At 44.4% G+C, this 26,279-nt stretch overlaps 1 long non-coding RNA gene across 2 annotated transcripts; it reads right to left on the bottom strand.

Moving 5' to 3' along the window:
• Positions 1 to 670: 670 nt before the first annotated feature.
• LOC149127063 (uncharacterized) lies at positions 671 to 26,013 on the bottom strand. 2 transcript variants are annotated; one of them, XR_016232540.1, is made up of 4 exons: positions 25,752 to 26,008; positions 24,116 to 24,174; positions 12,241 to 12,285; positions 671 to 3,618 (listed from the first exon to the last, which is right to left on the bottom strand). It is a non-coding gene; the product is annotated as an uncharacterized LOC149127063 (long non-coding RNA). The 2 variants fall into 2 exon arrangements; XR_016232541.1 differs by lacking the exon at positions 671 to 3,618 and adding an exon at positions 7,552 to 8,449 and having other exon boundaries at positions 25,752 to 26,013.
• Positions 26,014 to 26,279: the final 266 nt, after the last annotated feature.

The raw sequence follows: 26,279 nt of genomic DNA, 5'->3' as shown, positions 1-26,279 counted from the left end.
TTTTTTTTTCCTATTAATGTTTACTTCTCTGGTACTTAGAAGGGAGGGACTAACTGTGTAGATTTGCTAAAGAAAGTTAACAGGAGAAGGGACACTTGAGATGGGCCTTGGAGAAGACATCCCAGTGTGGATGGTGGTGCAGAACGATATTCCAAATAAGAAGAAACGGTTTGATCAGCGGAGATTTGTGGGGCATTTGCTGGTTCTCTCTCTTGAAAAGTCTTCCCTTTGGTGTTCTTGAATCACCATCATGATTTTTAATCCCTGTTAGCAATTTAGTTTTTAATTAATTTTTTAAAAGATCTTTATTCTATACAAGTCTACAGAAGAAAATGATCCTGGGCCAATTTTATTTCTTAGAAAAGATTATGTTCATGTCATTTCTTGAAATAATTATTTCATTGAATGCCTTATACACAAAAGAAGGACGTGACAATAATAAAATCATTGCCTAACATTTCAACAAAGCCTTTTATCCTAAATAGAATGAATAATGGGAATTGTTATTATTATGACTTTTAGCCATTCCAAGTAGGAGAATAATCTATTTTTCAAATAATTTCAAAAATTAAATGGTTTGCTCTTCATGATTGATAATCAAATCCAGCCAATTCTACTTATTGTTGAGGAATGTGCATCCCATTGGTTTAAAGAGAATATTAAGAACAAAGAAATTAGAATCTTTTTATTTCACATTTGTCATACAAGTGGTAATTTTATAAAAGGAGTCAGGAATAGAGTATTTTAGCTGTACATTTTCCCCTTTATGCTTACAGGCATTGGGCAAATTGCACAGGAGGCTTCTCTGATTGAATGTTGGAGGTCATCTTTTGGTAAGCATGGCACACAGTGATTTCAGGCATTATGAATTCTAAGATATAAATTACAGGAGCTTTGAAGATCAGAATGATTCTCCCAGGCAAGGCAGTGCACAAAGGAGCATAGTGGAAATGTCATCATTTATGTTTTATTTTGGAGACGATCATCCCCTGAATTCCTTCCTTCCTTTGCTTTAGCAGATTTTGACACAAAAGAAATCTCATATTCTTTGTAGATACAATGTGCAAGTCTAATATTTCAGCATTCAGAATAAAACTTTCTTTCTATGCCTTTAATAAGATCTTAAAGCATTTAAAAAGTATTAATTATGCTTTACAAAGCAACTCTAAGATGATTTGATCAATTCAAAAACATAGTGGTAAAGTCTGCACTCAACTTTCAATTACTATATGTCCCAGTGGAGAAAAAGCACAGATAGTACAAACCACAGACAATACCCAAAGCATTTCTACTCAATGAACAATGGCACAGATACTTTAAAAAATGCAGCTACTCCAAAATAATTTATACTCGATCTTAGAATGCATTATTTGATTTTAATGAAACACATGAATAACTTACTATATTAATTATGCTTTCCTTAAATGCAAACTACATTTCATTTCATTTCATTTCCTTGTATATATATGGATCACTGAAATAAAAATATACACATAAAAATCATGTGGGCTGTGTGTCAGAGAAGTTCTGTAGACATGTGTAGTTTTGCCTGTGTACAATCTGTTAAGTAAAATCACCTGCATGAGGTTACATTTCTTAGGACTTCACAGATGGGAGAGCTGTCCTAGATAAACTACATCCGTCCAGCTTATTTGATGGGTAGCAATGAGGCCCACTATTGTGACAAATGACCTGCTAGGGCTGGCTAATGACAGTATTATTTACAATAGAACTGTCACACACGCACATACACACACAGACACACACACAGAAAGAGAGAGAGAGAGAAAGAGAGGGAGAGAGAGAGAGAGAATGTAAATTTCCCACAACTGAAGAATGTTTGGATAAATTATGGCCCATCAACCTCACGCCAGCTAACTGCCATAAAAAGCCGTGGGTAGGTGGCAACAGCCTTCCCTGTTTTTCACATCCATGCAAAATGTGCCCCCTGCATTCTGCCTTTGACACTGAATGTATCCCATCATAATTATAAACTTGATTGTATTTCCTTTGGGAGATTTTCAGCTCTTTGAAGGCTTGGACTATAGCATTCTTACTTATTTCATTTCCAGATCTTAGTGAAGGGCTTGGCCATGAGTATCATTCATAAAATATTAATGTCAGTGGAATAAGATGTTCTTAATACAAAAAAATTTTTTGAGAAAAAAAGTCCCAATTACAACATAGCCATGTATTCGCAGGTCTCTCCCTTTCTACACCCACCCCTTCCATATTTAGCCCTGCCCTTTCCTACTGGGTCTCCTTGCTCGTTATCCAAGAAAACAGTGGATGACTTAAAGCAGCAAGATGCTGGGCTGTCACAGATAATACACAAAGTGTACATGGCATTCAGAAGTAGTTTTGACAGAGAAGTGACATTCTGAGACAGCCTAAAAACCAAACAGCTAAACCTTCAGCTTTAAAAAAAAAAAAAAGGAAATAATGAATGCGCTTAACAGACACACTATGCACCTATACAAATGAAATCTCCTCCATGAACTCCAGTGACAAGGTTAATGGACAAGCCAGGGCCCAAGCCCCATCACAAAAGGGAGTGCAGAAAACAAATAGTGGGACGGTTTCACCCCTGGGCTACCTCTGGGTGCTCCTCCTGTCCTGGACAGATCTGTCCCAGGTCCACCAATCTAGGGCTAGTTTTGTTTTAAGTGTTTTTCTTTGAAAAGAACTTTCCTTTGTATTAGGGCTGGTTGCTAAGAGTCCAAGTAAGGGTCAGGATTTCATTATTGAGTTTGGTTGAGGTCATTTGCAGTTCAAGGGCACTTGGTGAGCTCTAAGACAGGTCAGCATCAGGAGGAGGAAACTCGGTGAATGTTCTAGGAGGAAGCCTGGTTACCGTAAGAATTCCCCAGGGTTAGGAAGAAGCAGGAATGGAGACACAGAGCGTGGGCAACACGCAGAGGCAGGTGTTTGGCATCTAGAGTATGTGTTCAGTGATCAAGTCCTGCACACCTGACTGGTGCAGCCTGTCTTGTCCTTCCAGCACTCGACATGGTTGTAATTGTAGACCCATTCGTGTGATTTTTTCTTTTTGTATGTTTAGTTTCATGCCATCCATGGGCATAACACAGTGTCTGGCCCATAATAACATTGATACATACACTTTGAGTGGATAAAAGAATTAATTCAAATTTATCACGTGTGTTTCCCGAGGGAGGGAGTTAACAGATTACCTAAGGCTTCACCTTGGAGAAGAAGGCAGAAGCTCTATCATCCAATGAAGATAGGCTGGGATAGGACAGGAAAAAAGTGAGGCCCCAAATGCTGGAACCCAGAATCCAGGGCCAACGTTAAGTGTCTTTCCGGCTAAGGTAGTATTAGATTCTAGAGCTTCAGGTTAGGACTGAGCATAGGTGTCCACAGGTACCTGCAGAGACCAGGGAGGTCTCAGGTGTGTGTCACAGCACTGAAACAGAGGTTCTGCACTGGTAGGTCTGAGGCAATGCAGGGCTGATCCAATGCGTTTCTAACACATTTGGTTCCATTCATTCCTTTCAGCTCAGAAGGCTGTTTGAGATTTCTCTGGGAGTTAGAATGTACACAAGATATTTTTCTCCCCTTCTCTTCCTGATGTCTTCAGTCCAGCCTGGATTATGATATCTGAAGTCAAGGAAACAATGATTATCTGAAAAAACTACCACCTCCACCCATCCCTATTTTTCCAAACTACTCACTGTTCTTTTGACCTACACACAACCACTCCCCCCCACCCGACACACACACTGTGTGCAGGCCTAGAAGTGTATTTTGAAAACAATACTCAAATTTCTCTCCATTCCTTAGCTAAGCTGTCTATAAAGAGCAGTTTCCATCCCCAGTGTAGGGAGTTGTAGAGACCCAATAGGATTCTTCTGCAATTCTGCCTGCCGAAGATTGAGTCCTCTAACTCCTCCAGTCAGTGACGGAGGGGCTCTCGCACTGTACCCTGGACCCTGACCCTCGGCGGATGCTCAGCTGTGGTGTTCACCATCCCTCATTCAGGGGAAGGCCAGTCCCAATCAAGTTCCGTCTCCAATAAACCCCACGGCTCAGGGCTCACCCTTGTGAGATAAAACTGTGGCAGGGCTAATAATAGAAACCACAAATCCTGCCTGCCAATCCTGCATTCTAACCTCTAATCCACTTGTAGCAAGGACAAATGTTTTCAGGAAAATAAAATGCCACTGCACAGAACACAGCGACACAACTGCTCTTGCTTTCAGAACTTCCACTCAAAAAACCTGGAAACAAGATGAATTCCACCTTCCACATTCTGGTCACCATATACCTAGTTTCAGTTCTCCTCTAATTTCTAATATGCTTGAATTACAAAAGCAATGGAAAAAAAAAAACATGGCAAGAGAATAGAGTGTGGGCTTGGGGGGAGGACACATAGTTCATCCTGGCCACAACTTTCTTGATGATGGGCATTTGTCTTCTGTGTTTCAGTATGATGCAAAGGGACCGAGAAACGTTTGCTATGAGATGACTGAAGCCCTCCGGCTGGGCAAAGTGGAATGTTGGCTAAGTGGGTGGATTCTGCAATCAAGGAGGGCAGAGGCAGCCTGCGCAGCGGAACGCACCCTCGGGAGGCCCGGGTGGGCGCTCCAGCTTGTCGCACACCCCTGGTTCAGAAAAGGCCAACTATTTCCCCTCCTGGAGCTTTAAGAGTTGTCACCCCTCAAAGGGCATGGAAAGTAACAACCCAACCCTGCTGGCACAGAGGTATTTGAGGCTCAGTGAGAGAGAATGCCTGGGAAATGTTGTATAAACTGCAAGTGTATCTATAACTGAGGAATTATTATTACTGGACACAAATCCACTTATTGTTCTGGATTGGATGGACACATAATTCAAATTCCCCACAAAATAGCTCAGCCCTTCATTTCCAGCTGTGTGGAATGCAGCTTCTAAACATTTTCACTGAAACCCTGCCTCTTAACCTTTACTCTTGAGGATCTGCTCGGAGCTCAGTTAACTGTTGCTTCTCCAGGCAGCTGTGAGGCAGGAATTCCGGGGTTGATTTGTGTGTTAACCAGCCCAGCCCTCCAGCTTCTTGGTCATGGATGGGCTTTCACAAAGACACTAAGCAGAATGGAATCTTGCAGGAACCTTGGTGAGGGATGCGTTCTGCGAGGAATCTGATTGAACAAATGAGCTCTGTGAACAGGACGCAGGAAACTGTGGCTAGCGACTTCTCCAGTGAGGCTTTGACTTTCTCAGTTTTGAAATGCCGTATGTGCTTTGCTGTGTGTAGCATGGGAGGGAATTAACAATGTATGTGGAGAGTTCTGAGCTGGTAATGTGATCCAATTTAAAATATTATTCTTGTTGGGTTTCATTTTGGAATTTTCATGGCACTAATAAAACTAATGAGAAATAACCTCATGCTGTTGGAAAGGGTGAGTGTATTTCCAGCCCTAGTTTTTGGGTGGTTCAGTCTTCCGTAATTAAATGCATGACAATAGATTTATTATTGAAGAAATAAAGAAAGAGGTCAGGCAAAAGCAGCAATTTATCATTGGAAGACACTCAATCATCTACTCTTTTATGCAAGAAATCTTATGGCCCTGCTTAAACAATAATAAAACACAGTTACAAGAGAGCAGATGTTTGAGGCCTAGCCACTAGCTAGGCAGTAACATGTAAATGTGAGAGTTTGTGGTTACAGATTCATACTTTGCTGTGCAAGGTGCTAGTCAGTTTTTCCTTGGTGCCTATCGGCTACCAAATAACACGCATTTGCCTTTACTCTGGTCTGCAGTGAAAAGAAACTGAGAAGAGAAAGAAGAAGATATCAAATAAAGTGGAACATTGTGGTTGGGAAATTCCCATGCCTTTACCCTTAAAAAAAAAAAAGAAATAAAGAAAAAAGAAACCCTCATGCAAGTAAGGCCCAAGAGAATTTTCAGTGCACACAGTATGAGTCAAAGGCAATGCAATTAACATTTACTCATCAAAGTCGATGCTTGGTCTTGGCTGCCTGGGTGATACTCACGGGTGGCAGCCTGTGCTCTGTCAGGGCATTTTTATCTAAGCACAGGTGTCTGGGCTCTTCTTCCTGAGGCGCCCACTTTCTAGCGTGTTTTGCTTTTGTCTTTATCTCCAAAGTATTCGGAGCAGGAGTTTGTTAAAAAAAAATCAGACTTGCCAACAGATGAAGAGAAATTAGCAAACTCCTCTAGGACTCAAAGCAAGATTTAAACGTTTTCTAGTCTTCTTTTTCAAGCAGATTTAATTTGGAAGCATGACCCAAGGAAAGTTACGACATCATGCTCTGGCCAGTTTGCTTCAGATAATGGCCTGTGTGACCAAAGGAAGTCATGGGGGAGGGGAAATTCAGAGAGCAGCGGGAGGAACTTCTCTGTCATCTCAGGGTTTCACAATACACACAGGAAACATTTTTAGCTGACCCTCCATTAGCCTGGAAGATTAGCTAATCCCTTGTTTCACCATAAGATGCGTTTTTAGCTCTTGGTCCTGAACTGCAAGCAAAGATTCAGCGTGGCAGGCTCAAAGTCCTCCTGCAGTATAGCTGAGAGATGCTTTGTGTTGTTCCCATTGACCTGAGCCATCAGGAAACTGGGGTGGTTCCATAAAAATTCTGCAAACAGTGTTTTTAGGGAAGTGTCAGATTCTTGAAGCCAAGAGATGGATTAACTGTCCAGGTGCCCCAGCCAAATTCCAATTCAATTAATACACCTTGTGTAAACGCAGGGTCTTCGGAAAGTTCAAGGAAAAATGCATACTATGGAAAAAAAAAACTATGCATGAATTCTAAAACTTTTTGAACAGAAATAAATGCATCTTTTAATTTCATTTTTTCCACGAGCTCTTTGAAGCTCCTTAGTACAAGCTTTTACCTCCATACTCATACATTGAAACTGACCTTCTGTTATTCAAAGTGGAAACAGAAGCAACTCCATTCCATCATGGTGGCACCCGAATACATTTGTCACTAGCCTGGCTTACCCATTTGTAGATTGCCCTCTAGATTTCCATCTTGTATAGTCATTTATTTCTAAAAGGCCTGGATGAAGTGTTGAAATTTAATTATTGTTGTTTATATGAAAAATTGATCACAGATCTATTCTGCTGAAAGAGAATGGGATTATCCATCCAGTAATCCAATGCCCTTATTTTGCATATAAAGACATGAGGGGCCCAGAGATGTTAAGGGTCTTGCTCAAGATCACTCAGCTCTTTAGCCCTGGTAGATTTGTAATCTGAACACAGGGTGGATTCCTAAACTAGTTCCACGGGTCCCATGTGTTCACGGCTCCTCAGTAAGCAAAGGCCCTAGCTAATGGAGCAGTTTTGTCACACGCACTACTCCCAGCCCTCTTCACCTCTAGACATTGTGCCAATACCAAGAATGCCACTGGCCTGAGATCAGCTTGGAGGATCAGCTGCTCCCAGGGCTTCCTGTGCACTGAAGGAACATGACAGCTGGGGAGTATCTGTCACATGTGTCTTTCTGAATAGAACCCATTACTGAGATGGAATCTAGCACAGCTCCCAGATTGCAAATATGATTGAATTCATGCACGGTGCTCCACAGTACATGAGATTATTTATTTTCATTCATTATATACCACAGTTGGCTTGGAAATTTTCTAGCTACCAAATACAAATACAAAATAAACAGAACAATTAGGGTCAAGGGAAAACTTTTTTGTTTTTGATAGAAAAATAATGAAGATGGGTAGAAGTTATACACAGAAGGAAATACGAGGAAGTCCTGTTCTGTGTCTGCAGAATGATGCCAACTCTGGCTCTGAGTTTCTTAGCGGCCTAAGCAAGTGGGAAGTACAATCTATTTTAAGATTCCAAAAGTTCATGAGATTCAGAGAGAAATGAATTCAAGAGAAGCATAACCTTTTCTCATATTAAGATATAAGAGGAATTTCTTCCAGAGAACACCTTTGAGCTGGTGTAGCAGTGAATTTCATGCTGCCATGTCTCGTATTCCTCCGTGCTAGTCAGAAGCACAGTAACTAATGCAAATCGGAAGTGTCATTTCCAGGAGATGGGGGGAGACAAGGGGTCCAAATACATACCGCAAGGTTTAGAAAGGAAATCTGTAAGTACTGTTCCTTATATCCTGAATACTGTAGATATTAACCTCACACTTGTAAAAAATAATTATTAGGCATCTGAGAAATAAGAATCAATGAAGGAATTGGTTCCTGCAGCAAGGGCCCTCCGTGTCGTCCATGCTCTCTGCTTCTTTTCGGGCTACAGCCAGACTGCATTTCCCAGCTACCTCTGCAGTTAGGCGTGACCACGTGACCAAAGTCAGGCTGGCTTGGCCTGTGCAGCCCCTGGGTGACCTTCTCAGTCTCGTCCTGTCCACCGTCTGCACTCGGAGGGCTCCATGAGTGTAGGAGCAGGGCAGAGCTACAAGATGGAGCTTGGGTTCTTGGAGGACCCTGAGCAGTCTACTGCTGACCTACAATGGGTGGGACGGGGTGAGAAATGAACCTTGTTGTATTCATTGAGGTTTGGGGGTTTGCTTCATCTAACATTGTATTAAATAGTTATGTAACAGATGGAATTATATCATTAACAAGATGACTTTTCAAACTGTTAGTCACATTGAAGCAAATGTCCTCAATGGTTACACAATCCAATCACTTCTTTTTACCTGAAAGAAACCAAAATTCCTATTTTTTTCAAGGGCAAGTCCTTTGACTTTCACTGGTGTCTAGCAGGATTAGTAGGGTTAGTATTGGGATCCGACCGCCTGGGCTCTAACTTCAACTCTGCTGTCCAAATGCTCTGGGCAAGTTACCTTGACTCCCTAAGCCTTAGCTCCTCCATCTCTAATAGTAACACGATCCCCATTTTAGTTTGTCTACAGAGAAGGTATTCTACATAGAGTGTCCAGTTTAAGATTTGCCATGTGGCAAGAATATGATAAATGTGAGCTAGAAATGCCAGCAATCCTTTGCAAATATATCCTTGCATTTCTGGTTTCCCATGAGGAAGCCCTAAGGCAGGAGGACAGGCTAAGGCTGTGCAAAGGCGGCTGCACCTGTAGCAGGAAAGGAGTTCAGAGTGATGAGGCTGCCTCCTTTCCACCCCACTCCACTCCTTTGCTGCTTCTCCTGTCTTAATTCAAGCAACCATCCATTTGATCCTCACACTTTGAACCTGGCTACCAAGATCTGTGAGCTGTTCACATCACCTAAACATTCTGAATAAATTTCACCTGATCCATGTGGGAAAAGAGGGTAAATTACAGTAACAATAATTCCTGGTAATTTTGAGTTTTTGAAGATTTTTTCACTTAAAAAAACCTGTGATGTTTCTAATGGAGCATTTTTTGATATTGAAAAAATCTTACATTTCCTGATAAGGCATGTTTCTGGAAGATCATTTCACAAAAATGGTTGTGTTCATATTAAAACAGGAAATAACTCGATTTCTGAGTGAAAGACTATGCACCGTGTAACTCTTTCTTGAAGAATTTAGTGACTGTTCCCCTTGCACCTGACTGGAGATATAAACACAGCTAGAATCCTGGCTAATGAGAACATCACAATGTGTACAGACCTGGCATTCCTCAACAGCTTTGCAGAGTTATTTTTGCCAGAAAGGATTTTATCATAAGTGCATTTCTTCTCCCAGTAGCACATGATGCACCGCTGAACTGTCCATCATACAAACTTTCTAATCGCATTTACAATCACAGAGATTGCAAATAGATAATTAATCAGCATTTAAGAACCTTAAGTAATCCCAATACCGATAGACTGGCAAGGACTCTGGCCTGGGAGAATCCCAGTTCTCGTCAGCTATGAATGAATTCCTTGACGCCCCACAGCTGCGGGGCTCAGTTTACATACATGTGAATGGAGTGCTTTGCTAAGTATCTCCCCAGTCGTCACACAGCTGAGCATGCACTGTCATGGTTCTGAGTATTTCAGCCTAATTCACAGCAATGTCCTTGTCCTGATACAAGACCAAGGTCACACACAGGATAACTGTGTTTTTTTTTTCTGAACCTAGGAAATTTGTACTGGGAGACCTGCCAGTTTTGTTGGCCTTGGTCTTCAATTCCATCCAGTGCCCTTGTTGTGACAAGTTGTACAGGATTTGACTTGGGCTGCTTTCTTCTACTCCATTGCTTTGTTTCTTTATTTATATCTTTTTACATGTGAGTTCCATAGCAGTAAAGGAAACTTTTCCTTGGAGAATGTCTGTTAGGCAATAGAGAACTGACCAAGTGACTAAATATAGCTTTGAGACCTGACCTTGCTTGGGCTCCTCACCACTCCTTTCCATCTGGTTAGCATTTAGCTACTTAGTTCATGAGACAGGCGGGCGTTTGACTCAAGTCAGCATTATCCTGGTCATAGGACTTCCCTCATTCAAGCAGCAGTCTGTGAGTCCAGCTGGAGATAAAGGGACTTTCAGGAATGGATTTAGGGAACTGTATGGACCTTCAGATTTGCCAGCTTCTGACAAAGGAATGCACATTTAACAAGAGTGCAATGAGGGGCCAGCGCTGTGACGGACTGGGTAAAGCTGCTGCCTGCAGTGCCAGCATCCCGTATGGGCACTGGTTCGAGTCCTGGCTGCTCCACTTCCAATCCAGCTCTCTGCTATGGCCTGGAAAATCCCCTGCACCCATGTAGGAGACCTGGAGGAGGCACCAGGCTCCTGGCTTCGGAGAGATGCAGCTCCGGCCCTTGCGGCCATTTGGGGAGTGAGCCAGTGGATGGAAGACCTCTCTCTGCCTCTCTCTAACTCTGCCTTTCAAATAAATAAATAAATCTTTTTTTTTTTTTCTAAAGAGTGTGGTGATTTAGAAAGTTCCATTTCCTTGACTTAACCTAAGTGAGGTTTTACCAAGGAAAGCAGAGGGAGGAGTTGCTTCCTGTGCATGGGCTGGCTGCTGAGTGTCGGGTAGGATTGGTCTGAGACGATACTTCTCAACAGGAGGCAGCCCGCCCTGCACACCAGACCCGCCCCGACCACACAGTGTGTGACACTGCTGGACTTGAATCCAAAACCCCAGCTGTAACTGTGCTTCCACCACTTGGCTTTCTGTAATATTACTCAGTGTGATACCCCACTGGTACTTTTATTTTATTTACGGAGCAGGACGTGAACGGACAGCCAAATGCTAAACACGCCGCACTCCTGCATTCCGGTGGGTGTGTGCTGGGGCTGCTTGGTGTTCTGGGGAAAAAAACAAAAGCAGCAGGAGGGGTTTGGTTCTTCCAATGTTCTTGTGCTCTAGGTTTAGATGCCGCTGCTCTTGTTGTTCTCATTTCCTTTTTGCCATCAATGGTGGCGGTTATCGGATAGGCCTGGCCAGCTCCTAAGGCCTGCTGCTTTGCCCAGTGACTGTATCTTTCCTGTTAGCATGCTGATCATACTTGGAAATTATGAGTCAGTGAAATGTAGCCACCAGCAGTGGGGGTGGGTAGATTGCTAGGGAAAGTGCAGCCAAGACTTCCTGTACCAACTCAGGGTCATTATCTCTGGGGGAAGGTAGGAACTCAGCATGCAAGGGGAACGCCTACATTCACCTGGCATTTGCTGTGTACCAAATTGATTCAGGGAAGGCACACGGGCATAAGCGACAAAGGAAGCAATTAAACCTTTCATAGACACCAGGGTGGAGCTTTGAGAGTCATGTTATAATATCCCTGTTATTGACACCTTAAACTTGCTATTAGTTGGTGAGGTTCATTAACTATTCACATTTGTCTGCCCTCATTCAACTCCTAGCAACTGCAGTTACAGTCCTATTTAAAATAATAGAGTGAGATTGGTTACATTACTGATTTAACAGGAAATTAGAGGACTTACATTCACAGAGCTTAGGTAATTGACACCAACAGCACTTTTCTTGTAATTTATGCACTATGATTGATTTCATTCCCCAGCTAGTCTTAAAAGAATCTCTGAAGCATATTCAGCCATCAGATTACTGTGCAAAGGAATTAAATGAATATCACCCTGCTGTCTATTCCAGAACTGGCAAAAAGTTTCTAAGTGGTTTGGAGCTCAGGAGTCAGTCCAAAATTACAATGCTAATATAAATGAGTTCAGTCTTAGAGCATTGCTTTCATAAATGACAACTGTGAAGTCACATGAAAGACCCTTGCTACTGCTAACGAGGACAGAATTATAAGTGGGTCACTTCTTTCCAATTTTAAAGATTTTTAAAACTAAAGTGTATGTAGATATGTATTCCCTGGAATAGACAAAAAAATATTCACTTACCTAAAATGGCACTGTTATCAATGACACATTTCCAGAGGTAGGATCCTGTAGTAGATATATTGTGTATGAGTACATGATATTAAACATAATAAAATATTCACTACCATGCTTTATGTTCCCCCACCTTCCACCATATACTTTGAGAAAAGATAAAAAATATATTGCAAAATCCATGTGCTCTATCCTGGAAACCTCCGAGGCAGTAAGCGCAGTGTTCAAGTGAATCCCAGTTATTATTTTGGGCTGTTTCCTTAGCAGAGTAGGCATGATATGGGATCTAGCTTCAAGCCCCTCCACAGTCTAGACTCTCTCATACATCACTCTGCTTTGTGTTCCTGGGCTGCTACTCTGGCTATTTCACCCCGGAATGTTCTTTTTCTGCTGCTTTACCCAGTAACAACCGCTTATTCTTCAAAATTCAGGTCTTGGGTCACCACCTGCGAAACCTATGATTCCATGGTCTTGCTCAAGTAATCCCCTTCAGCTCCTCCTAGCTTAGTCACACAATCTTATGAGTGTCATTTGCCTGCTGATCATTCCATCAGACTTTAAGTTCCTTAAGGGCAGAAATAATGAGTTAATTAACTGTGAATCACATCTATAACGGTTCTTGATACAGAATAGTGGTTGACAAATGTTTTCCAAATGATCTGTGAATATAGAATGCAACACTTAGAGAGGCTAAGTTTATGAGATGCCACTATCTTGTTTTTAAGATGTATTTATTTATTTGAAAGTCAGAGTTACACAGAGAGAGAAGGAGAGGCAGAGAGAGAGAGAGAGAGAGAGGTCTTCCATCCACTGGTTCACTCCCCAATCGGCCACAACAGCCAGAGCTGCGCCGATCCCAGGAGACAGGAGCTTCTTCCGAGTCTCCCACGTGGGTTCAGAGGCCCAAGAACTTGGGCCATCTTCAACTGCTTTCCCAGGCCATAGCAGAGAGCTGGATCAGACGTGGAGCAGCCGGGACTAGAACCGGTGCCCATATGGGATGTGGGCACTGCAGGCAATGGCCTTACCCGCTATACCACAGCACTGGCCCCATATTTCTAAGTTAAACCTAAAATTCAATCCAATATGTTTTTGCCACACACACACACAAATGTGCACACACATGCACATACTCATACCTATATATGATACGCACAAATGCATGCATGAATGATTACAAATGGGAAAGCAATTTTATCAGTGACCATATTTCTATTTTTTTTTTTTTTTTTGACAGGCGGAGTTAGACAGTGAGAGGGAGAGAGACAGAGAGAAAAGTCTTCCTTTTTCCATTGGTTCACCACCCAAGTGGCCACTACGGCTGGCGCGTTGCTGCCAGCATGCTGCACCAATCTGAAGCCAGGTGCTTCCTGCTGGTCTCCCATGCGGGTGCAGGGTCCATGGACCTGGGCCATCCTCCACTGCACTCCTGGGCCACAGCAGAGAGCTGGACTGGAAGAGGAGCAACTGGGACAGAATCTGGCGCCCCAACCGGGACTAGAACCCAGGGTGCTGGCGCCACAGGTGGAGGATTAGCCTACTGAGCCACGGCGCCAGCCCATATTTCTATTGTTAAACTTAAAAAAAATTTCCTCAGAAATGCTACCTCAAACATTGCAAGTAAAAAAAATAAGGTTTCCAAAAGTTCATGGAAAATGCATGTTGGTAAAAACTATGTATTACGTCAAATTTTTTTTTTTGCACCAGAACCCATCTTTTAATTCCATTTTCCCATAAACTGTTTGAAGTGTCCATACATAGTCATAGTAGGAGTTCTTGGATTTCTAGAAGGGCAGGCACATCAGGGACACCTTGTCCTTTAGCTTTGTCATGGTGAAGACCAGGGAACAAGGTGGCCTTGCAGCCTAGGGATATCTGGAATATGGAATAGGTACTCTCAACCTTGAAAAATGATTAACTTGTTCAATATCATCCACCCTTTCTCATTCTGAAACCCTAATTGCTTGTTGAGGCTGGAAAGCTCAAAACGGTAACTCTTGCAGCTAAGATTCCACCACTGAGATAAACTCTCACAAGACTTTAATTTGGAAGTGAGAGATGCAGGTCTACAGTAGAGATGGTCTGGGTCCAGAGCCAGCAGCTGAGCTGTGTCTTCCTGAACCTGTTAGGAGGCCTCCTGATCCAGCAGCTTCTGCATTGATGGAGACAGACTTCACCATGGAACAAGGCAGGTGCTGAGGCTCCAGGGTCAGGACCTCAGCCTCGAGTAGTGTTTCTCAAACTATGGATACTTAAACATAGTTAATGCAATGTACCAATCATTAAAAAATAGAATAAAATGAAAATGGAACAGCAAACATAGCTGAGAATGCTGCACGGAGCAAGGGTTAACATTGTTTACAAAAGTTGCCTTTCAGCTGTGTGTGTGTGCATAAATTCATGTGTGTGTATTCTGAGTCAATATGTAAAATGTATTTCTAGCTATGGGTTTCACTCATGAAAGTTCAAGAACATCTGGCCTACAGCCTTACCTCCAACATTTTCAATAATCTTCTTAATCCCTTCCTGTTTAAAGTATCCAGCGGAGTCTTTTTTTTTTTTTTTAATCTGCTGAACATCTGTTCTGTGGTCCGTCCAGCAGCACATAGGTATATAGATTTTCTCTTCTAAACTGCGGGTTGGGGAGGGAGGAATATGCCATTTTTTTTTCAACTGATGGCTTCCTCCCATGGTTTACTCAGTTACTCTCCAATACCTCGTAATGAGGACAAGATAAAAGTAGAAGATGGAAGTGTATCTTTTAGGGGTTCCTGACATTTTCTGGAATCCTCCAAGGGGAAATGATACTTAAACCACTTCAGCAAGGTCCCTATGAGCTGCTTCCTCCTCTCCTAGCTCTGTGCAGGGAGAGGTGGCCAGGCCTCCGCCTGAGGAGAGCAGTGTACAGCCATGTGCCTTCGGGACTCTGGCATCACTAGCACACATCTCAGAAAGGGGCAAGCTCAGAAATGACCAGGCTCCAGGCAGCCCCCGAGTAACTCACCAGGAAAACCAGAGAGGCAGAGGGTAGCTGTAGGATGACGTGGTTCTGCAGGATATGTTTAGTATTACAAAGAAGCAGATGACCCTGTCTTTACGTTTATGAGCAAATGGAACCATCAAGACAATATAGGGGCAGGCATTGTGGCGCAGCAGGTTCAGCTGCCCCTTGACATTCCCACACCCCATACGAAGGTACCTGGTTCAGGCCTAGCTAATTTGCACTTCTGATCCAGCTACCTGCATGTAGGTGTGGGAGGCAGTGCATGATGCCCCAAGTACCTGGGTTCCTGCCACCCATGTGGCAGACCCGGAGGGAATTCCTGGCTCCTAGCCCTGGGTGTTATGGGCATTTGGGGAGTGAACCAGTAGATGGATGATACCGTTGTCTGTCTCTCTCTCCCTCCCTCTCTGTTGCTCTCTGCCTTTCAAATCAATAAATATGGCTCAACATAGAGGATAAGATACTAAGTGAAATAAGCCATAGAAAGAGAAATAACTGTATGGTCTCACTTTTATGTGGAATCTTTTTAAAAAAAATCATAGAGAATAACATAATGATTACCAGGGGCAACAGTGAGGGGTTGAAAAGTGGTGAGTTAGATGTAGGTCAGAGGGTACAGAGTTGAAGCTGAGTAAGTGTCGAGACCTAAGCTATAGCACAGGACTACAGTTAGAATACTGCGTCGTGTACCTGAAATTAGCTGGAGAGTAGATTTTTGGCACTCTCGCCACAAAAGGGGTAACTATGCAAAAAGAATGGATATGTTCACTTGTTGGACTAGATAACCATTTTATTATGGAAGTATACCAAACATCCTATTGTATATCATAAATATATACAATTTTAAAAAAGGACTTTTCTGGTTCTTACGGCTGTCCAATGTCAAAAAGTGTCGGAAACTTAACAGTCAGCTAGCTAAATCTACAGCCTCTGAGGGTTCCACCCCTAGCTGTCTCGCATGTCTTCCTCATAACGTCTCCATGGGCTGATCTGACAACACGTTGTCCCATTTCCATCGCTCATTGCTGTTCTTCTGGCCTGAGGTACCCTCCCCCAACTCTAACCATCTGTACCAAGCGATTCCTCCGCATAGCTCCTCTCTCAGCTCTCCATCGGGTCTTTTCTGTTCCTTCCAGGTTCTCAGTCATTACTTCCTCTCGTCACACATGGATCTCATTTAGGACTTGCAGTGACCTCAGTGAAATGAACGCACGCTGGAACTTTGGTTCACACCACTTTGTAGCTCCCTCAACACTGACACAGGGCCCTACACATAGCAGATGCTCAATAAATACCTTTTGACTGGCTGAGGACATCTTTATGAATTCATGTACAACTCGGCGACTGGGAATACTGTGTGAGAGCTGTGGGGCCTTAGTTCTCCCTTCCCTATCACCTCCATGGAAATCTGAATTTCTTAAATGAAATTTAAGAGAGCCTCAGGCTCATGCTGCTTGTTTCTGCCAAGTGTTAATTATGTGTGGAATCCAAGGGGACTTCCATGTATGGATTACAAGGGGTATTATGAAGGGACATTAAGAAAGACAGCTGTGCAGCAAGATGACATTCTTTTTTTAAACTTTCAAAGACCTACACTTCCCTAATTTGCTTTTGGGAAAGATTTCTTTTCTCCCATACATTTTGTGCATTATCAGGATTTAAAAACACGGGTGGAAAATTCGTACTCATGTCCTCTGTACTACAACTGCTAAGATATTGTAGCTCTTGAAATTGTTTTCCGGATCTTCATCTGGCCAAAACTAACCAGCAAGTGTGTATGAGCATCTCATTTTAAAACAATTCTAAACATAGTGATTATATTTAAGATAACCTTAACATGTAGAGTGACCATAAAGCAAGTATAATCTATATGGTCCATCCTGTGTAGTCACTTGAGAGGCCACATTCTCCAGTTTCAGCATTTGTTCCAGCTTTGCAGTCATTGTGCTAATGAGATTGGGTTACCTTTGAAGCTTCTTTCCTAGCTATACAAAAAAAAAAATCACTATTTCATAGTTCCATATAATTTTTTACTCTTAATCTAAATTGCATTAGCTTGATCATATATAAGGGACCTTAAACATTTTTTGGAAGGTAGAATTGAAAGACAAGATTATTTTGGTGTAAAATATTTGAAATCCATGCATATTTTTTTTACATAATACGCATTTTCCATGAACTTTTAAAAGTTTATTTATTCACTTGAAAGGCAGACTAAGAGATGGGGAGAGAGACAGGGGGAAAGAGAGAGAGAGTGTGTGTGTGTGTGTGAAAATTGTTTTCCACTTGTTCACAACAAGCCAAGATGGTCCAGACTGAAGCCAGGAGCTAGAAACTCCATCCAGAAACCAATGTGCTTGGGCAATCATCTACTGCCTATGCTGGATCAGAATGGGAGTAGCTAGGACTTGAACCAGCACTCTGATATGGCATGAGAGCATATCATTAACCTACTGTGCCACAACATCTACCTGCTCCCATGAGTTGTTTGAAGATTCTTGTACCTTTTCTACCAAATTTAGCACCAGATGCCTTTGGGCTATTTACTAAAAATCAAATCAATGAACATTTATTAACTTTAAAGTCATATTGGAAAACCAAATGATATAGGCCCTGAAGGCAAATCCAAAGGAGGAGCTACAAGAGTTGTGAGTAATGGAGTAAGTGTATTGCTGCAGTGGGTAGCTTTTTTTATTTGGGACAATACTCATTTTGATGTAGAAGAGTTCACATATTTCTTTAAATTCAGTTTCCTCATTTTATATTCACATCTGATATTTGAAAACTCATTTTGAATTAAGGAAATGGTCTTTGTGAAAGAAGACTGGGTAATTTTTTTAAATTTGGGGAGAAATTACATCCTGCTAAACTGAGTGACAGATGAGAAGCAGGAAAAACATCATTAAGAAATGCCAGATGGCAGGAAGTGTTAGAACCACATAGACCTAGATCAAACCACAGTACCCGTTCAGTACTTTGGGTTAACAATGTAACCTTTCTCAGGTTCCATTTCCTTGTCTAGGCAATAGTGATCTATCAAATGGGCACTTACGTAAATTATCTAACACAGAGTCTGGCAAAAAGCAGGATATTAGGCATTTGAAAAATGTTAGTTTCCTTGGAGAATAAAACATTTAACAGAAAGATGACCCTGTCAGATTTAAGAGTCCTAAATTTCTAGTACCAGCTCATCAGCTAGGTGATCTTAAGTCATTTAATTCTGGGGCTCAGTTTTATAATTATACTTGTAACACTAAGACATTATATCCTGTGAAATTAATTTTATGTCCCAACCTGGACCAGTCATCCTGATATTTGGCTAAACACCATTCTGTATGTTTCTGTGAGGGTGTTTTTAGATGAAATTTACTGTTAGCATGGTGGATTTTAAAGAAAGTAGACTGTCCTACATAATGTGTGTAGGCCTCTTCTAAAGTCGGCTGAAGATTGGCCTCTACCGAGCCAGAAGGAGTTCTCCTGGCAGATGGCCGTTGGATTGAACTGCAACATTGGCTCTTTGACTAGGGTCTTCAAGGTAAGAGCCAACTTGCATATTTTGGACTTGCCAGCCTCCGTAATGGTGTGAGAAAATTCCTTAAAACAAACCTCTCTGTTTACCTATGTGGATATATCCCATTGGTTCTGTTTCTTTGGAGAGCACTGACTAATCCATCTACCTCAAGGGATTTTTTTCTTTTTTTTGCCCAAGGAGGAATAAAGGAAGTCATGTATGGAACTTGGCTGGCCATAACTGATCTTGGCATCCGTTCTCATTCTCTTTTCCCTCCCTTTGTTCATTGAGCCCCAGTTTTCTCACATGGAAAACAAAGAGTTTGGAGATGCAGGATGATTTCTAAAGCCAATTTCAGCTATGAAAGTCTGTGTTTCTTGATGAAACTAATTGCTTGGGGTGTAACATTCAAATACAGGCATGGCCAAATTGGGTTTCTGCCAAGGGAGAGAGGCACACGGAGTGTATAAAGACTATTTATGTAGAAACAAACCTTTTCAGGGGTATGTAATGTGTCAGGGGGACTAATGGGGAACTCCTCGTAGTCCTATAAATATTCTTATAAGCCTGAACGCTTTCTTGGTAGTTGAGGGAAACAAAACACAGTCTCTAATTCTATGCAGAAGTAGCTGGGGAAAGTACCTACTTTATCTGTTGATGCTTTTATGTGCCTCTGTGCACATCCTTAAGTGACTAAACTGTGGAGAGGAGTCATTTGATGGATTCTAAAGAACCTATTGACCATGTTGAAAACAGTACTGATCTGCAATCTCTGAAAATTTAAAGTCCAATGCAGTGTTTGTGAGAAGGTGAAAAGTGGGGCCCCAGATTGCATTTTAACCATGTTCTCAGCAACTCACCAGAAAAGTTTCCTCATGTATTTCAGGATATAAGTGCTATTTATTTCCTTTCTCAGCCAGTGAAGTGGCTAGGTACTTATACATACTGGCTCGAGTACTTTGGGTGTTTGAGTCTTTAGATGAAACAGTTGCGAAAATCCTTTGTAATCTCTGTGGTGCTATATAAGGCTAAGTGATGATTCTTCTTACAGTACACACTCAAGGGACACCCACAGTCTGAAGCTCCATAGCATGATGTCTAGCTTCTGGCCAGCAGGGCCTCCTTGCCAACGTTCAGGTTTCAGATTTTCTTTCTGGCACACACTGGGTGCTCCTGTCAGGTAGGCCAATGAGCAAAGTTAGCAACTGCTCACACAGCTTGAATTGAGAGGCTGAAATCAGACTTCCTGCTCATCAGTCCAACTGCCCAGCCTGCCACCTGGGCTCCAGGCCACCAGGCTGTACCCTGCTCTCTTCCAGATGATCCCAGAGCCATTTTAGGCACATTCGGCATCATATGAAATCCTACTGCTTTAAAGACTCAATGCTGTTCCATTGCCTGTAGGATAAAATGCAAACACCTTAGCGTAGCACACAAGGCCTTTGAAGGGTACTCTCTGGCCTCTACTTATTTCCACAATTCCATTTTTGTTGTGATTATTGCCCACTCTTCCACAGCAAAATTCAGGGCTCTGGTTTGTGAACTTTCATTCTTAAATTCGCTATTTATTCAGCAAATATTTAAAGCCTGTTGACTAACGAGTTTTAGGCACTGTTCTCAGTGCTGAGGCTAGATCAGCAAATAAAACGGAGCTTGCATTATGGGGTGCAGGGAGGAAACATGATCAACTTTACACAGCATATTGCAGAATGATGAGAACTATGGGAGTCTTCATTCTGCAGGGAATGGGAATTGGAGTTGCATTTTACACAGCATAGGCCTCTTTGCAAAGGGAAGGGAATTCTTCAGTTACGCAGCTTTTACTGTAATAAGAGCTGGCTGATACAGAGAGCAAGTGATGCAAACATCTTGGAGAACAGCTTTCTAAGTAGAGGCAATGGCCGTCTCCAATGTCTGGAGAAAGGAAGTGGCTACTGTGTTTAAGAAACAGCAGAAAGGCTGGTGTGCTGGAATGCAGTGAGAAAGCAAGAGACTAGAAGGAATTGGGGAGGAGTTGGGTGGTGGGATCAGATATAGTAGGCTCCTGAATGCCAGAGTCAGGATTCTGGCATTGACTTGGAGTGAAATGGAAAGCAACTGGAAGGTTTCATGCAGACAAATGTCATGCCCTGACTTGTACTTTTGAAGGACTGCTGTGGCTGCTGCACTTGGATGGACTGAAGAGGAGACAAGTTATGAATCTGCTGCAATCATCAGGACAGAGGATTATGGTTAAGGTCACAGCAGTGGAGGTATAAGAGGTGATCCGATTAGGAATCTATCTTAAAAGTACAGTGGAAGGTGTTGTGGTACAGGGGGTTAAAATGCTGCTTGGGACACTCACATCCCATATTGAAGTGCCATTCTGAGCACTGGCTACTGCTGCTTCCAATCCAGCTTCTTGCTAATGTTCTTTGGAGGCAGCAGATGATGGCCCAAGAACGTGGATTCCTGCAAGGTAGACCTGGATGTAGTTTCTGGCTCCTGGCTGCCACATGGCTGTTGCAGGCACATGCGGAGTGAACCAGTGGATAGAAGATAGCTGTTTTTTTTTTTTTTTTTCCTGTTACTCTGCCTTTCACATAAATAAATAAATGCATCTTAAAATACATTCCATAAGATTCAAATGTGGGCTATTATAATACCTAGATGATAGAATATGGGCAAAGAAATCAACAGATTGGGAAAGTACAGCCAGTAACAGAGGAAGAAAATCAGTAAAGGGTAGCATCCCAGATTCCAGGTGGAGAAAGTGTTTCCAGAGGTAACCAGTGATCAATTATATCAGATGCTGCTGATATGTTAACTAGGATGAGCCTAAAAACTATTGGATTTAGCAAAATGGAGGGCATCCATAGCCTTGAGAGAAGCAGTTTTACTAGAGTGGTTGGGGCAAATGCTTGCTTGGAAATAAACCAGAGAATATAGGAGAAGAGTGAAGGCGGTGCGTCTCCACAACTCTTCGGAGGCCTGTCTAGTGGGAGAGGAAGCAGAACACTGAGGCAGCAGCTTCACCAGCAACTGGACTCAGCAGAGGTTTCTCCCAATATACCAGGTGGTCTGATACCGTCCTGCCTTTGTAAAAAGCCCTTCTCCTCCAGTCTATCTGGTGAACTTTCACTTCTTGAGAAGCTAATGTGAGCATATCTATACTGAACTTTATGTACTGTCTGCATTGATTCTTCAAAATAGGACTTACTGTAGCCGGTGCTGTGGTGGTGTGGGATAAGCTGCAGTACACAGTGCTGGCATCCCATATGGGCACCCATTTGAGTCCCAGATGTTCCACTTCCGATCTCGCTCCCTACTAATGTGTCTGGGAAAACAGCGGAAGATGACCCAAGTGCTTGGGCCCCTGCATCCACATGGGAGACCCGGATGAGGCTCCTGGCCCCTTGCTTCAGTCTGGTCCAGTCCTGCCCATTGTGGCCATTTGGGTAATGAATCATCAGATGGAATCTCTCTCTCTCTCTCTGTCTCCCTCCCCACATTTCAAGTAAATAAACAAATATTTTTAAAGGACTTAGTGTGTGCCTGTTATGAAATAAGACACTCATCAATGAACAGTGAGGAAGCCTGACAAGATCTCTGTCTTCTTGGAGGTCACCATCCAATGGGGGAGACCAAGACTACAGAAGTAAACAAAGAAAAAAAGTAACTGATCGCTACAGATCATGAGGAGAGTTGTGCAGGCCACAGACTGCGTGGTGGATAGAATGTGAGCTGTGGTAGCCCTGGGAGGCCTCTCTGGGAAGGTGATCACTGAAATGAAACCAGATGGACACTGCTATGACTTGGATGTTTGAGTATCCTCAGATTCCTATGTTGAAGCCTTAATCCTCAATGTGATGGTATTTGGGGGTGGGGCCTTTGAGAAGTGATCAGGTCATGAGGGTGGAGCCTTCAGTAATGGGATTCTCTCCCTGTGAGGACACAGCTGAAGTATATCCACTTGCAATCCATAAAAAGGGCCCTCATCAAGACCCAGGTCAGCTGGTGCCTGGATCTTTGATTTAAAACCTGCAGGCTGTGAGAAATAAATTTCTATTGTGTATGGTGTTTTTTGTTACAGCAGCTTGAGCTGACTTAGACACATACGAAAGAGCAAGTCTCAGGAAGGCCCAGGAAAATCCTCCAGGCAGAGGGAACGTACTCTGGTGGTGGGTAACAAATAGGCGTCTCACAGGGTAGCTGTGGCCTGAGCTGGGGGCCAGTGAATGCTTAAATGGAGCAGGTGACCCGACGCCTGACTTTACGCTCAGTGAAATAGAATTTTAGCAGGGGTGCTTGGAGCGTGGGAAGATGAGGCTGGCTTTGTCAAACACTGGCTGTGTACATGGTGACAGGTGCATGGCAGGACACAGGTATGTTTTGGAGGTAAACCAGTCAGCAGATAGGAATGTAGTGAATCAAAGAAAAGAACAAACTAGCCGGCACCGTGGCTCAATAGGCTAATCCTCCGCCTTACGGCACTGGCACACCGGGTTCTAGTCCTGGTTGGGCGCCAGATTCTGTCCCGGTTGCCCCTTTTCCAGGCCAGCTCTCTGCTGTGGCCAGGGAGTGCAGTGGAGGATGGCCCAAGTGCTTGGGCCCTGCACCCCATGGGAGACCAGGAGAAGGACCTGGCTCCTGCCTTTGGATCAGCGTGGTGTGCTGGCTGCAGCGCACCGGCCGTGGCGGCCATTGGAGGGTGAACCAACGGCAAAAGGAAGACCTTTCTCTCTCTCTCTCTCTTTCACTGTCCACTCTGCCTGTCAAAAAAAAAAACAAAACAAAAAACAAAACAAAAAACTAAAACTTGTGTTCTTGGTATGAGCAGCCAGGTGGACGTGGAACCATTATCTAGGAAAGTGTTCATGACAGGCTAGGGGGCTACCGGTAGGTTTTAGGACTTACTCCTCTTCAGCCCTGCAAACGTGTCTAACGTTGGCTTCTTTCTTTCCGGCTTTGTTCTTCATTATTTGATAAGTTGTTAGAGAGTCTGGCCTCTTTTTTTTTTTTTTTTTAGAAACCATTTGTTTGTTAAGTACAACTTTCTAAGTACAACTTTAGGAATATAGAGGTTCTTCCCACCATAACCACCCTCCCACCCCACCTCCTCCTCCCTCTCCCATTCCCAGTCCCGTCCTTTTATACTCCCCTCTGTAGCTCTGAGCCCAGCAGAGTGCTTTCGGAACACATGGGTTGCACCAACAGTTCCTGGCTGCACCTCCCAGGTGCTACCGGTTGAGGGGTCAGCTGCTGGATGGCAGGGCCCCTCCCAGAAGCACCAAGGGCCTCACAGGCTGCGCCCTGTCCTGTCTGTCTTATTAAAGCAAGAGAGGGTGTGCACGATAAGGCAGGGTGGGACCCTTGACTCACAGACTCACAATTAGCAGGCTTTTGTCTTTGAATCTGACTGGAAGTGACTCATGGGCTGGAAAAAAACCTGTTGGAAACAAATGAGGGGGAAAAAAAAGGAGGTTAAGCCAGTGCTGCATTTCATGCTCAGATAAAATGCAGATCTGCTGTCCCATAAACGTTGACTACTGTACACTACCTCAGCCTCCTTCCAACAAAACCCAGGGGGACTTATTAAGCGCGACAATTCACTCATTTTCTCCAAGATTTTTATTAAATGCAATTTAGAGGGGATAAAGTTTCCTTCTTTCTCTTCACTCGAATGAACCCTAATTACCACTAGGGTGGAATAAGATGGGCTTCTTGAAGTCCGCCGCGATGAGTATTGCTTCCCCTTTAAATTAACCCGCCAGTCTCTTGTTCAAAAAGCCACCGGTGCACTTCCTGTCCACACAGACTTGGCTCCATGCATTTTAAAGAGCATTTATTAAGCACCTGGTGATGGGGCACTGACAACTATATAGCCTGTGCAGGACAAAAGACACAGCTTTGCCTGGGGGTGGGGGTGGGGTTTACTGTGGGGGGTGGGGAGTGAGTTTTGCACTAAGATTCTGTGCAAGTTAAGACTAACAAAAGCCATTTTGGACTGCTTGGGGGTTGCAAGTAACAAAACACCAATCAGGTTAAGCAGTAGGGAGAATGTGTAGGTGGTCACAAGTCATCCGTGGCAGGCAGCATGCACCAACCGCCAATTCCATCAGCCCCCACTGGGCTCTGTCCCTGCCCCCAGCCCTGCCTTCACACACGCTGGGAAACAGCTCATACACAAGGTTCCTAAATACACCAACTTGCAGTTTTAGCCCTGGGCAGAAACTGTGTTTTTTCACTTCCAGTTTCAAAATCCCCCCCAAGAAAACCTGTGTTGTGTCAGGTCTTTGCTCGCGGACTCCCTGCCTGCCACAAGGTTGGGGAAGGGCAGCGACTGGTACAGCTTAGGTCGGAGGCTCCCTGCCCACTCTCTCTCGGCGCCGACAAAGCGGCTCCTGCTGTAACTGCGGGTGTGGGGCGCCACTAAGCCAGGAGTGGAGGGGGAAGGGCTGAGGACGCCGGGCTGCCGGTGCGTTTTCAGAAACCACCGCAGGGGCTCTGGCCTCACCGGCCGCCCAGGACTGGACTCTGGGCAAGCCAGTCCCTTGCGAAATCTGGATTTCACTGAATCCTCACGACGGTCACTGAGGGGCCTGGCTGCTGCCCCCATTTCACAGATGCGGGCCTCAGAGACGTTGAGCACCCGGCCCACACTTAGGCAGCTAAGAAGCCCACAGAGCAGGATTCTGCTTCCAGGCGCTTCCAAGTCTCTGGGCTGCTGGCACCACCCAGGGCGCGCACCCACCCAGCTCAGCGGGGAGGAGAAGGCCGGCCCTGGGGGAGGGGCAGCCCGACACCGCGGGTTGGGCCGGGGTCCCACCCGGGCCCGAGGCGTGCAGGGATGCGGCCTGAGGAGCCCACGCCGAGCAGGGCGCGGGGTGGGGGGAGGGGTGCTCGGGGCCTGAATGCAAGGCCCCGGCACCGCAGGCAAGGCCACGCCCTGGTTGGGAGAGCGTCCCTCCAGATCCCGGCCTTTAACTGCAATCCCATTTAAGGACAACCCGGCCCGGTTCACACCTAGCCTTGAAGATGACAGATGGCTCTGTAGTCCATTTGCAGGGTGAGAACGGGAGCCTATAACTCTGCACCTGCACTGCCGGCTCCATAAACCAAGCAGATCGTGGCCCATAAAATGCCACCGCCGCTGAGGCGCAAAATCCAAGCGGTCACCTGGAGAAGGAAGTCCGCCACGGAGAGCGCCCCGGGACCCCGCACCCACGGGGGAGGCTGGGCACGCGGGTGGGGGATGGGCGCAGGCGGCCTCCCCTCCCCCCACCCCGTGCCTCCGCTCCCGGCTTTGTAGCCCTGCTCTGCCACGTGGTAAAAGCTTCCGGAGGGCGGGGGGTGGAGGGGGCGGCATCAGTTATTTCTGCCTGAAGAGTTTTTGACCAAACGTAAGCGTCGGAGGAGCGGGAGCCCGAACCCCCCACCCCGCCACCCCCCAAGCCCCAGCGGCTGCGACCCCGACGCGGCGGCGGCAGAGCCCCAGCGCCGAGCGGCTGCAAGGCGCCCCTCCCCCGCCGCGCCCGCGAGCCCATTTTCGCT

This window comes from Oryctolagus cuniculus, chromosome 4 (genome assembly GCF_051225735.1).
Source record: "Oryctolagus cuniculus isolate XC-2025 breed Fujian yellow rabbit chromosome 4, ASM5122573v1, whole genome shotgun sequence".
NCBI classification, from domain to species: domain Eukaryota; kingdom Metazoa; phylum Chordata; class Mammalia; order Lagomorpha; family Leporidae; genus Oryctolagus; species Oryctolagus cuniculus.
This window is presented reverse-complemented; position numbering and strand designations above follow the sequence as displayed.